Raw genomic sequence first — 14168 nt, forward strand, 5'->3', positions numbered from 1 at the left:
GGTGACAGGCAATTCACCATTAACTTTCACAGGATACAAAAAAAATGGAATTCTTGGCACTTTTCAGAGCTGAAATCCATAAGACTGAACATGACATATTTTGCTGTATTTTACCAGCCAGGAATAGCAGAGTAATCAGCTCTCATTATTGGTTACATTGATTAAATACATGCTTTTATGACAGCAGCAACACAACTACAGTATTCCCCACAGGCATTATACTGCATCTGTGTAAAGGGGGCTTCTACTGCTCCATTAAGTCTCCTTGCTTCTGCCTCCCAAGGGTGATCACCACCTGGCGCAACCAGCACCCACACCTGGCTCCAGCAATGAAATATCAGAAGACTAGAAATTCTGCCCATACAGCAAACTAGCTTGGGACCATCTCTATTCGCATCATTCAACCCTGGCTAGAAGGGAGCTGAGCTGTTACTGAGCATCCTTATGACCCCCAAGACCTAAATAAGGCCTGAAAAGATATAAGACTTTTCCTTCAGAGTCTCATGCAGAGATTAGGACCTGACAGCATAAACCCACAAATCTTCTGAAAAGGAGGTATAGTCCCTTCATAGCACAACCTGTGGAGAGAATTATATATTATAATTAAGAGAGAGGAGAAGAGCTGAATTGTAAAATTTCCAGCCATACTGTGTTACAGAATGTGAATTAGAAAATCCAGTCTAAGAATTCACCAGACAAAATAACAAAGTGGTAACTAGCCCAAAGTATACACTACATAAGCAAAGGGGTAACAACAGTAGTCCTGTCTACAGAACATACATTGTGTGTAAACTCAATGACCATCCACCAGAATATGGTGTGCCCTACCTATATACATGCTGGTCTGGTAACAGAGGTGAAGCTCATTCGCCAATCAGAATCTCAGTTAGGCCAGGGACTTCTCAAACATGAGCAAAGAAGCCTGTTCTCGTGTGAAAGGCAGTTGAAACTTCTTGCTAACTAAGAGCCAAGCAGAATGACTTTGGGTGGCAGACAACACTGATAATTCAAACACACTTCTTAGGAGAAGTCTTCCAGTGGTTTAGTGAAGCATTCCAGAGTTAGGTCCCTGAACCAAGATGGAGTCAATTCACCCCTGAAGAGTTAGCTCTCATCTGATTGACAAACTGTGGCCTGGTGACACCACATTTACCCAGAAGTAAGATAACCAATATCTTGTATTTCCTATCACCACATATAGGTGTGAAAGCTGGACAGTGAAGAAAGCTGACAGGAAAAAAACATGATTTGTTGAAATGTGGTGCTAGAGGAGAGTTTTGTTGATACCCTGGGTTGCCAGAAAGACAAACAAGTGGGTCTTAGATCACATCAAGCCTCTCTGGGGGCAAAAAAATGTTGAAACTGAGGCTGTCGTACTTTGGACACATCATGAGAAGACAGGGTTCTCTGGAAAAAGACAAATAATGCTGGGAAAGGTGGAAGGCAGAAGGAAAAGAGGAAGACCAGATATGCAATGTATTGACTCGCTAAAAGAGACCTCAGGCTTGAGTCTGCAAAAGCTGAGCAGGGCGGCTGAGAACAGAATATTTTGGAGAGTGTTCATTCATAGGGTTGCCAAGAATCAGAGGTAACTTGACAGTACATAACAGCCAGACCTTCCTCATTCAACGGAGCTTGTGATTTGACCTGAAATTTATCAGAAAAGAATTTTATGTTATTGTCTCAACTCCTCCGTCCTCCATATTATGTAGGCCACCTCTTAATAAAGGTAAACAGTTTGGCAGAATATTCTGTAAATATTTTCTATAATTCTTTGTGGTAACCATTATTTACCCCCACAATGAGGGTGGTGATGGGGGAAAAAAAAGCAAAACTAAAGTTAGAAGGATGAGAAACGGAGTGAAACTGAAATTGGCAGATTCATCCATTTTATATTGTTATTAGAGAAATGATTACAAGGAAAACTACCGCAAAACGTATTCAAAATATACAACTCTGCAACTGTACTTTGAATCAGAGTACAGTTCTCATCACTGCAGCTCAATGCAGAAATGTTCCTTTTGGAATCAGTGCAGAAAAGAGCAACCCAAATGGTTCAATGCTGGGGTACCCGCCACAGAGAAAGAGTGCAACAGTGAGGTGTTTCTCATTTAGTATTAGAAAGTAGGACTAACCACTGAAGCTAAATGATGGGAGATTTAGAACAGACACAATAATTTATTAAGCTGTGTTGCTCACAGCTGTAAGATATAAGTAGAACCATTAACTGAGATGGCTTTAAAATGTGGGAATTCAACACATCATAGTTGATGGAACAATCAACAGTACTGATTATGATCAAAGGTTGCCTGCCAGTTATTTACCTGTTGCAAGAGAACTACAGAAGAAGATGATAGCCTTCCTGTTCTGCTTATGGATTTCCCATTCATTACTGATTGGCCACTATGGGAAGCAAAGCATGGGACTAGACAGGCATATGGAGATCTTCCCATATGGAACTTCTTAGGGTTTAAGATCTTCAGGTGAGACCTTTCTTTTTGTCCCACCACCCAAGAAGCAAGTTTGATGAGGACGAGAAAGAGGGCCTTTTCAGTGGTTGCTCCCATGCTGAAAAGGCTCTGCTTTTAAATTGTTCTAATCTGATTTGATCAGGGGTTGTTTTCCTATGAGAATATGTTCAATTCAATGGTTACTCTTATAAGTTACTGTGGTTTTAGTTGTATCATTTAAAAAGCATTTTATGAGTCACACGGGTTCCTCTGTCGGGAGAAAAGAAGTCCATTAAATAATTCTTAAATACATATATGCATAAATGTTCTTATCTGATGCAACAAATGTTCATCAGTATTTCAAAGTAATCTGTTTACTAAATGACTAAGTGGAGAAGTTCCACAGAGTTTTAGCAAGGTTTTAGGCATCTGTGCCTAGCTCTTCTAAATGCAGTGCCATGGCTATATTAAAACTGATACCATTGGCCATTTTTCTTAGGTATTGCAGACATTACAGCCAGGCAGAGGAGAAAAAGATATTACATCAGGCCTTGCAGTTCTGCAAAGAGGATTTAAACCGACAACCTTATGGTGCTTCGTTTAACTAGGCCAGGATATGAATATTTTACCCAATGTTTTCTAAGCAGGAAGGAACTCGATGTTATGTTATATAGCTCAGCTGTGTAAAAACACACACACACACAAACACAAAAACACAACCTAAAATAAAACACCACGGAAGAATGTGTCAGTATTTCATTTTTATCCTTGTATCTGGAACCTTATAGAACCAGATGGAATTCTCGGTCTGGCCTAGTAAACTGCAGTTCTGTTTGTCTGCCTGCCTGTCTGGCACAGACACAATAGCAGAGGGCATTCTATGTGTATCAGTGTGGCATTTCAATTATATCTGTAAGATTTAGATGGAATAGTGGTATTCCAAAAAATAGTGATATTTTTTGTGGGAGTAAATGGGTGGTCATCTGCTAAGAATCCAGCTTTTCTTTGTCTATTACAACAACATGCCCACCAGCTGTTTCCCTGATGAGCACTGGTATGTCCGAAGAACTTCATGTAGTTGCCAGGCTTTTCTGACTTGTAATTCAAAGGGAAAAGAAGGAATTTGCCTTATACTGACCAAGAGTGTGTTTACACGGGGGGGGGGGAAGAGACTATGGGTCATTCATTTCAAATCACTTGTAAAATCAATTTAGTTTGAATCATTTGGGCATATGTGAATGCCTCTGTTGATGTAAACGGTATCTGTGGGATTTGTCAATTAATGGATGCCAGGATCACTGGTTCAGGACTGCACGAAAAAAAAATTGCAGTCTGATCTGTTCTGTTTCCCCCCCTATCTGTAATGCTTATATAGTGATAAGTTAGTTTGAAAAAAAAAAAAGCAGCCAGTGAGAGGGGTAAAGTGTTCCTTTCTTCACAAGCCTTGTTTCCATGTTTCCTTGTTTCCAACAGTCTGTTTCCAGGATCAATTCAAAATTTGGAATATGACTTATATAGCCCAGGTTACTTGCATCCAGGCTGCCTGGAGGGCCATAGGCCCCCCTCCCAGACAAACAGTCGCTTTTTTAAAAGCCACAGCTCCTACAACTCCCACCCCAGTGGCCATGACAACTTGGAATTAGAGTAACATTTCCTGTCTATGGTTCTCCTACAGAAGCCTGCCCAGATCCTGAGATACAGTACTGTCATTTGTTTAGCAGCATTTGGCTGCTACTTAGCCTCTTTATTCTTATGGAAGCAGTAAGGGTGTATTTAGTTTTTCACACATGGCTTCTTCATTTTCATTTTTGTTAAATAAACCATGACACATTGTAATATATCATGTGTTGTTGTTCATCTGAGGTTGTATTTACTTAATTTTCAGACCAGATGATTCTTATCATGTCCTGATACATAAAAACATAGAATTCAAAGAGGGTGTACCTTCTTTTTCCACATGACTGTATTTGAGGGAGACCCAAACCTTAGCCTTTCCTCACACAAAGAAAGAGCTGATGGAAACACGAGAGAAGGTTTCCCAGTAGCCACTATCAGGCTGTGGAACTACTTAGCAAGAGAGTTTGGCCTGCTCACTGTTGTCCTTCCATCAATAGCCAAAGACCTTTTTAATTTAAACAGATTTTCAGCAACTGAGCAGTTGCTAAGGAAGGGACTTCTCCTACAGGTGGCGCCTCTTTTGAAATTGTTTTTTAAACTTTGCTGCAATGAATATGCCTACATCTTATACCCTAGTCTTGAGAGGATGGCCGATTGCAAAAGAGGATGGAGGTTTCCCACTTCGGATAAATGTGGTGAGGAAGGAGATGCATCAACTGAAATGCTGTCTTTTGCACACTTATTAAAGGTGCCAGTTTTTGGTTTTTTTTTTTACTGGCACACCAATGCTAGACAGAAATCAAAGCTTGATTCGCATTCAGGTTCTACAAATTCTTCTCATTGCTCTCCTGCTGGAAGCTGTACACCAGGCTTGTCCAACCTGCAGCCCGAAGGCCGCATGCGGCCCAGGTCAGCTCGTAATGCGGCTCAGTGCAATTTTTTATTTTTAAAGAAATTCCAAAGTTTCAAGTTACACTGCCGGCGCTTGCGGCCGGAATGTGGCTGGGGCACGTCACAACAGTAGAGGGGGAGAGAGGGAAGGAAGGAAGGAGTGGGAGGGGAGGGGACAGGGGGGCTGCGTGACTGCATTGTGCCGTCCCCGTCAATAGGTGGACCCCTTCCCGGCCCCATAAAGCCGCCGGAGTCGAAGCTGGCAGCCTCTGCTGTCTGAGATCACAGCTGCCGGTAAGCGCGCTTGGAGCGGGGCTGCAGAGGACGGCTAGGGCTGCCCCCCCATGCGGCCCAAACCAAATTTTCATCTTCTAATGTGGCCCAGGGAAGGTGAAAGGTTGGACACCCCTGCTGTACACCATAATGGCTTTTGCAACTCCAAGCAGCAATATTATGTTGCATTCAAACCAGCCTCCAAGGTTCTTCAGCCAACAAGCTCTTCCTGCATGTCTCCCCTCACTGATTTTACTTTAAATGATCAAATGCTACAATGTCCCCTTATTATTTCTTGTTATATGGCCCACGTATTCTAACTTTCTTCATTGTATGTGTTTTGGGTTTGTTTTCCTGTTCAACACTTATGCACGTAGAATTCCAACTGCAGAAGGTGTGTTGTGGACATCTAATGAGGTACCAGTCCAGAGTCTGGTCAGGTCACTATGGCAGCATCTACATGAAAGTATTGAACAGAAACCTGGCCCTGGCCTTTATTTACTTACATTTGTGGTTCTTTAGCCACTACCTCAGGAATGTTTTAATACCTTCAATATAATCATCTTCGACATCATCACTTTAGAATTCCAGAGCTGGAAAGGAGCCTATGGATTATTGTCCAGCCCCTGTCAAGGAGGCACAACGGGGAACTGAATTCCCAATCTCTGTTTCTTCAACCAGATACCTCAACCACTGAGATATCCAAATAAATCCAGATGTCAATTACTTTTATCTTCTTAATGGCCCTCAATGTTAAAGTACACACAATTCCAAACCACGTAATAGAACACTTCTGTACAGTATGCATTTTCAAAGCCACTTTAAAGTTTTTGTTACATACCACAGTCTTATTCTTAAAGAAGTTGTTCCAGGTCACCCATTCTGAACGTGTATGCCACGGTTATGATCCCACTAAACATTTAACCAAATTCTAATGTGTTTGTATTTGTTAATGAACTCCATATTTTCACTGCATCTTTAACTGCATTTCTTGGGCTGCTTGTTTTTTTACTGGTTACCATGGATTTGGATGTATTTATCATCCTTAGACCATCTTCACTACTTACTTCACTGACAATAAAGTAGGCTTGGCAGATCACCTAAGTTGCCAGTTAGTAACAGTGTATCATCTGCATATCAGATATTGTTTATAGACTTTCAATTGGCAATTATAGTATTGTTTTAATAATCAAGTACTTCTTTAAAGATTACAAACTGAAAAGGAGTGGTGAGAGTGTACATCCTCATTCTGCTAATCTACATAACTCTGTCATCTGAACGTTAGATTTCACTGCAGCTTTGCACGAATATAAATTGCCAATTATTTTAATGTCTTTTTGCTCAAATATATTCCAATTAAATATGAAGTCTTACTTCATATTTAATTGGAATGTAAACATATTATGATTACATACTGATGTAAACATATTATGTATGTTTACATAATCTTAGATCAGACTGAGAGCCAGTGTGGTGTCGGGAACAGAATGATGGACTAAGACTTGGGAAATCTGGGTTTGAATCTCTACTTAGGCATGGAAACTCAGTTGGGGTGGCAATAGTAAAACCCCTCCTTAAATATCTCACGTTTTGAAAATGGAGGTGAGCATAAACCAGTTCACCTGTTTGTTCCAGTTCGTCACGGCGCCCTTCCCCACCTTCTCTGGCTCAATCAAACCCTCATCAGGCCCAGCATACTAGCTTCCTGCACCTCCTCAGTCCCAGCATCTTCTAGTCTCATCAATAGCTCAGGCTTCTCTGCCCTGCCCTCTTGGCTGATCTCCCTCTCAGACAGAAGGGCAGGGCAGAGAAGAAGTCTGGGCTCTTGCTTGGGACTGGGAGATTAACCCAGGAAGTGGAGAAAAGCAAGCAAGCTGGGCATAGCGAGTGGCTGATTGGCTCAGGAGGTGGGGGAGTGGAGCAGCAGTACCTGTGCTGCCGCATTTATGAACTGGGACAAATTGGTTCATGCCCATCTCTAGTTGAAAACCCTGAAATTCTGCCAAGAATGTGAGGTGCAGCAAATCCTTCTCTTGTCTTGCTGACAATTTCATTCTAGAAGGTAGAAGAAGCAAAAAGGTCAACTGTCTTGAAACTGATCCTTATCCACACAGAAGAACGTATCAACAAAGGAAGAGCAGTGGGAATCCTGGGTAGAAGTGATCACATCTTATTAGCATTTGTTGTACTTTACTGAGAAAAGGGAAGCAGAGGGTAATAGGAAAGCTGTCTAGTCATATACTCTGGGTCTTGAAAAACATGGTTTCAATCAGGTTATGGAAATACTGGTCAGAAATACCCTTTGCTTTTGACAAACTTTCTCTGTCTTTCATTTTAGGAATGTTTTTGCCTTTTGAACAGAGAAACACATAAACATCAGTGTCAGGAAACTATAATTTGTCTTTATTGAACAATGTAAGGTAAGGATTTTTTTTTTAAAAAAGGCCACCATATAAACAAACAAAGCAAACGGCTAAGAGCAAGAAAGCACCTTGAACTCAGCAACTTCACCCAACATCTGAGTGCAGTGGTGGATTTTCTATGGAGCTAATGGAGCTTATGCTTCAGGGCCCCTAATCCCAGAAGGGCCCCAGATGTGACTTTAGTCCACCTTGATTTAAAATTTGGGGTCTATTATATGAGGTTTTTGAAAAATAATAATAGTAATAATAATATAGTGCAATTCAATACAAAATAATAGTTAAAGGAGGAGATAACAGTAGTTACCCAGACCTTGTTGCTGGTTGTGAACGGGCCCCCTAAAAGTTCAAGCTTCAGGGCCCCAAAAACTCAGGTTCGCCACTGCCCTAAGTGTCTACAGAAACCATGCCCAATCACAAAAGAGAGAAAATGACCATATAAGCCGCTCTCTCTTCAAGAGATAAGTGCTACATCAGGAAATACATTTGAGATCAGACGTGTTCTACCCAAATATATGTCCCACTGGAGTGGAGTCGGGTGTAGAAAAACACAAATTTCGTTTTATACACTGCCATTCCAAGTTATCAACTTGGGTAAAAGACACAAGTAAAGACTTGAAAGCTGGCTGAAAAGCACAGTGAATTGGATAGCTGGCTGAGGAGCCAGCGGTTGCAGGCTCTTACTATGCCTCCTGGGAGACAAGCTACCTTGTATGGCCTTGGGCACGCTGCACAGTAACCAAGGTGCCCCAGAAAAAGCGAGTGGTAAATGACTTCCGAGTATTGTACACCTAGAAAACCCTGGAAAGAGTTGCCCTGAGTCAGAATCTACTTGACAGCATGTAGGTATTGTACCAAAGACTTCAAGCTTACATAAGGTGGCAGGACTGGGCTGCATTTCAGTTACAAAAGTCATGATAGATTGCTATCCGAAAACAAAGTACTGCACAGTCTTCGCTACTTGTTTCTATAAGGATGAAAATATTAAAATCTCTCATCAAGTTCCCAATCTCGCTATCATCTTAAAAATATAATGCTACTGTGGTACTGATATTTCCAGGAAATGCAAGTGGAAGCTACCTAAATTTTCTAAGAAAAAAAACACCATAAGTATATGTAACAAAGTTCCTGTAAGCATGCCCTGTTTAATGGAGCAAGTTCCATTTAGTACCATACTCAGTGCCTTATTCCTTTGTCTCATTTATCTAACTCAGAAATCTCTCCATTCATACTGCAGCCAAACACATCACATTTAACTGCTTTCATTATTAGTTCATCATTAATAAGCTTTCCATCATAGACTTCCTCTTGCTCAGTATGTGGTTCCCATTTATTTAAAGAAATTGGCTGTCATTTGTTACAATAAATATCATTAATTTTTATGGATTAACTTTCATTCTAATGAAACACACACTCAACAGTAATCAATCTACAGTAATTAAGGCCAAAGACATAGTGGTTTTTTCATATTAAAAATATCAACTCTAAAATAAACACATGCACACATACACCAGCATTCACGATATCAAGCAAAGCGTTGGGCCACATTCAAGAAGTGGAGCTGTACATTCACAAGGATGAAATGATGAATTTGTTAATTAAGTTCTTAGTTTGACTTTTCTTAAATTAAAGGCAGCACTTTGATTAAAATAAATCTGATTTGTTGCAAAAATTATTTGCAAAGCTGCATTGCCATGGTGGATAACGCATGTATTTAAGAAGGGCCCTAAAGATCAGAGCAGAGTTCTTACCTCATTAAGCATTCTGTTCTCTTGGTCAACCACACTTTATGAGAAATGCTTACACCGATTTACTGTAGACCAGTGGTTCCTAACCTTAGGTCCCCATATGTTCTCAGACTGAAGTTCTCAGAAATTCTGGCCAGTGGTAAAGGCTTCTAGAAGTTTTAGTCCAAGAACATTTGGGGACCCATGGTTGGGAACCACTGCTGTAGATGCTTGCTGAGGCTCCAGCGGTCCATGGACAATCTAAAGCTCTGGTTTCCAGACTAGGGAACTACTTGTGAAATTTGATACTGGATGCTTGAAAAGACTGAACTGATATCTTGTGAATGTAAAGACCCTAGAACAGTGGTTCCTAAGTCCGAGAAATCCTGGCCAGCACACTTAGTAGTGAAGACTAGGAGTTTTTGACCAAGAGCATTAGGAGACCCAAGAATGGGAACCACTGCCCAAAAGGATTCTAGCCAACACGTTTAACTTCAAGATAAACTCTTGTAGGCAGAAGATAATTATCAGAAGGAAAAGGGAAAACAGAAATGCAACACATGCAGACAGTGAAAACTCCCACCCTCCTCTACTTACTTGCTTGCTTGCTTGCTTACTTACTTACTTATACCCTGCCCATCTAGACCAAAGTCTACTCAATGGCAATATGGGGTGGTGATTCTGGGAGTTGAGTCCAAAACATCTGGAGTGTCAGAGCTTCGGCACCCCTGGCCTGAAACATGACTATTTACAAAGAGTATTTGGATGGCTACACCGAGCTCCTTATGTAGATCAGTCAATTAATGCACATTAACTAAAAGCTCTTGGTAGTTATCCCAGCATATCACAAATGACATAACTTTTGGACATCAGTTGTCTCAAGTTAAGAAATCATGTAGGCATTATGACTGAAATCCAATAGTAAGTCGCAATGAGAGCAGGCTGATTGAATCAATAGAATTTACATCAGAGTTGACTCCGCAAATTTACTGAGTTGATAGGCCTAGTATAGTTGAAATGTACAACTGGATATCTCTTGTGTCTGAGTCACATGACTCAGCATGCATGAGGTGATGTCTGCAGTGATTTCTTAATTTGAGACAACTGACTTTCAGAAGTTATGCCATTTTTATTATACCATAAAGGACATAAAGAAGGATGCCAACAAATTGGAACAAGTTCAGAGGAGGGCAACAAGGAGGGTGGAAATCAAGCCTTATGAGGGAAGACTTGATTGAACTGGGCATGTTTATCCTTGAGAAAAGAATACTGAGAGCAGATATGATAGCACTTTTCAAATACAGTGGTGCCTCGCATAGCGAGGGTTAATCTGTTCCGGATTAACCTTCGCTATAGCGAAACATCGCTGAATGGGACAGGGAAAGCCATTGGAACGCATTAAACATCATTTAATGCATTCCAAAAGGCTCCTTTACTCACAGTTCAGCGAAGTTTCCTATGGCCAGCAGCCATTTTCACGCCCTCGTTAAGTGAGGGGAGGGCGCGAAAACGCTGCGCGTAGCCATTTTGGGGCTTCCGGCGGCCATTTTGTCCGCCTAACTGCTGATCGTCGGAGCTTCGTTTTGCGAAGATCGGTAAGCAAAATGCTTACCGATCTTTGCAAAGCGAATTTCGCCCTATCCCAAAAAAGGGATCGCTATGCGATTTCGTTGTTGTACCGTGCGCTCGTTAAGCGAGGCACCACTGTACTTGAAAGGGTGTCATATAGAGGAGGGGCAGGATCAAGTCCTCAATCATCCCTAAATTCAGGACATGCAACAATTGGCTCAAATGACAAGCCGCCAGATTTCGGTTGAATATCAGGAAAAACTTCCTAACTGTTAGAGCATTATGGCAATGAAATCAATTACCTTCAGAGGTCGTGAGTGCTCCAACACTGGAGGCATTCGAGAGAAATTTAGACAACCACCTGGCAGATATCCTTTGATTCATATTCCTGGACTGAACAGGGGTTTGGATTCTATGGCTCCATAGGCCCCTTCCAATAATTCTGTGAAATAATTTTAAAAAGCTTTTGTCCCTTTCTAAGTCACAAGAGATGAAATGGATTCTCTTCATGAATTCCTGCTTTGCCTTTTCACTTTGGAATCTGTCTTTGAATTTATTTTCTTCAGATTAAGCTTGCTCACAAAGGCACAAATACTATTCTTTATGTCAACTGGTGTAGCACAATTAGTGTAAATCTCAGTGGCAAATGCCATAACTTAAAAAGTCACTTGGCCCAGCATGCAAGAATAACTACCTACATTGATATGTTAGCCTGGGTCAATTCACCATCAAGATCTACACCAATTGTGCTACACCATCATAAAAACATAGATGAAGCTACTGTCTATCTAAAAAATTTAAACTTTAAATTTAAATAAATTTAAATAAACTTTACATTTAAATAAATGCAAGCATAAACACAAACATACACACATGGTACACACTAACAACTAATCCAAAATTTGGTAGGGACACAGTGATTAAAATCTTGTTCAGTGTAGTAAATCACAAAGTAGGCCCATTGATTTACTGGGGATTGGTGAGTGAACTCCTCCATAAATTCCATGGATTCTAACTGCAACTTACTTTAGCAGTTCACTTAAAGCCTTGTTCATTCAATGGACCTATTTTAGTCCAATTTACTACACAAAGTAATAAAATATTGGTCAATATGTTTTAGGCTGTCCCTGTTCTCGTGTGACTTTTTTAGATGGATAAGCTTTGGTTTCCCTGAAAAAACTTTTCAGACGACAATCTCTCCTTTTATGAGAAATGGGCAACAGTCCTTTTAGTGAATTAGTCAATCTGATGCTGCCAGCAAAATCATTCTTCATACTGAAGCCTTGCCAAATCTCAGGTGCAATTGTTATTTTCCTGAACAATGATTTGATCTCCCAATTTCTGTCTATTGATATTTAAACTCCTGGTTGGTTTTACTGGTATTCAGGATTCTCTGGTTAGCCACTGACTTTGAATACCGAAATAGAAGGATAGTACTACTTAAAAATAGAGTACTATTTTTTTTTAAATGCTATTGCTTTTAAAAGAGTATTCATTCATTAAAAAAACCCAGTATGGTGTATGTATAAACTTTATAAGAAGACCAATTATTGCATTTAATGGGCTGTATGAGAAGTACAATGGCTTCATTGGAAGACCTTTTTGATATTTTTGCAAATATTCAATCCCATTAACATTTATAATAGTATTTTAATGCTATTCTATCTTTAGACAATACGGCCACTGTACAAAAAAGCGTAGCACGTCCAATAAAACTGCAACGAGAGAGACCTCTAGTCATTGGCATCTCTCTGAGCACAATAACCTAAAGCAATGGTCTCCTCATATTGTGCTAAAGAGAAACATAGTGATGTTGTCCTTGCGTTCCTCACTTTCCAGAAGCAGAAATACTCAGTCATTTAATTCTTTTGAAAGAACCCTCAGGTTAAATTAATTGTAAAAATACTGGTTGGGAGTGGTAACTTTTTGTAAAATAGCTGTTCCATATTGAAAATATTATGTATTCCCTCTAGTAAAATGATAATGAAAATTTCAGAGAAATGTCTCATCAAATTTAAATGAATTCTGAAGACTGTATGTGTGTGTATATGTACAGTATGTATGTGTGTATGTATGTATGTTATTTATATACTTTCCACAGGGGATCCAAGGCTGCTCACAATAATTAACACTATACAATACTCACAGGTTGCAAAACACCATAAAAACTATCCTGAAAACAATTAAATATTTATCAATATTAAAACCAAAATTAAAAACATGTAAAAAAATAGTGAAGTTTTTATGCAAAAGTATTGTGTGACTCGTTGCCTGTGTTGTCATAATGCTGATTCTCGTTGAGTTCTGCAATGTATATAGCTATATAACTAGCTATTTTAATGTGTGTGTGTGTGTGTGTGTGTGTGTGTGTGTGTGTGTATACACACAAACACACATATTAAAATAGCTTGTTATTTTAATGTATAAACATTAATGGTTAACAGAAATTAGAGTATATAATAGATAAAGAAATAAGGAGGATAGCGATTAAAAGAAAAATGCCTAAATCTAACTACTAGTTCTCAACTGAAGTAGACCCACTGAAGAAATACTGAGGTAAATCCAATTTATTCATTCTAGTTGAGGCTAAAAATTGGTTTAAAGACTCTGGTTAAAAAACTAACTCAACCGAAAGCAACTAGTAGGAATGCTACCCAGTGGGGCAGTTAGATAACTCAGAACTCTGGGCAGTAGTCTTATGTAGAAGTATCTCAGCCCTTCATCTTACAAAGATTGCCAACATTTAGTCAAATTTTAGTAGGAAGGTCTGAATTGAAGGTGGATCTGCACAAAGAAATGGGGTCTCAAGATCAGATCTCTTGCCCAACACATTTCAGTTGATGGATTTCATCTCAAGATACAGTGAGTCAGAGAACCAGGGAACTGTGTGCATATAATAAAAAAAAATCTTGAAAAGATGAGAAAATGCTAACTCAGGTTGAAAAACTTCAGCAGAACTGGGAGCAATCTTTTTCAGACTTGCAAACAAATGACAGGATACTATGGGAACACAGAAATCAGCCCTCTGAAAGCAATAGGACCTCTGCATGTGAAAGGGGACAGAGAGTGGAATAAACAGCCTTGAATGTCTTTTCCAGTTTATGACAACTGTGAGTCCTTACCAATCACCCCATTTGGGGCTGTATATTCATGTTCCCAGGGCTCTGTTCCAGTTTCACTGATGAACTGAGCTGACATCTTTTGCTGCTAGCTTGGGATAA

Source organism: Pogona vitticeps, chromosome 1 (assembly GCF_051106095.1).
Source record: "Pogona vitticeps strain Pit_001003342236 chromosome 1, PviZW2.1, whole genome shotgun sequence".
Lineage (NCBI taxonomy): Eukaryota > Metazoa > Chordata > Lepidosauria > Squamata > Agamidae > Pogona > Pogona vitticeps.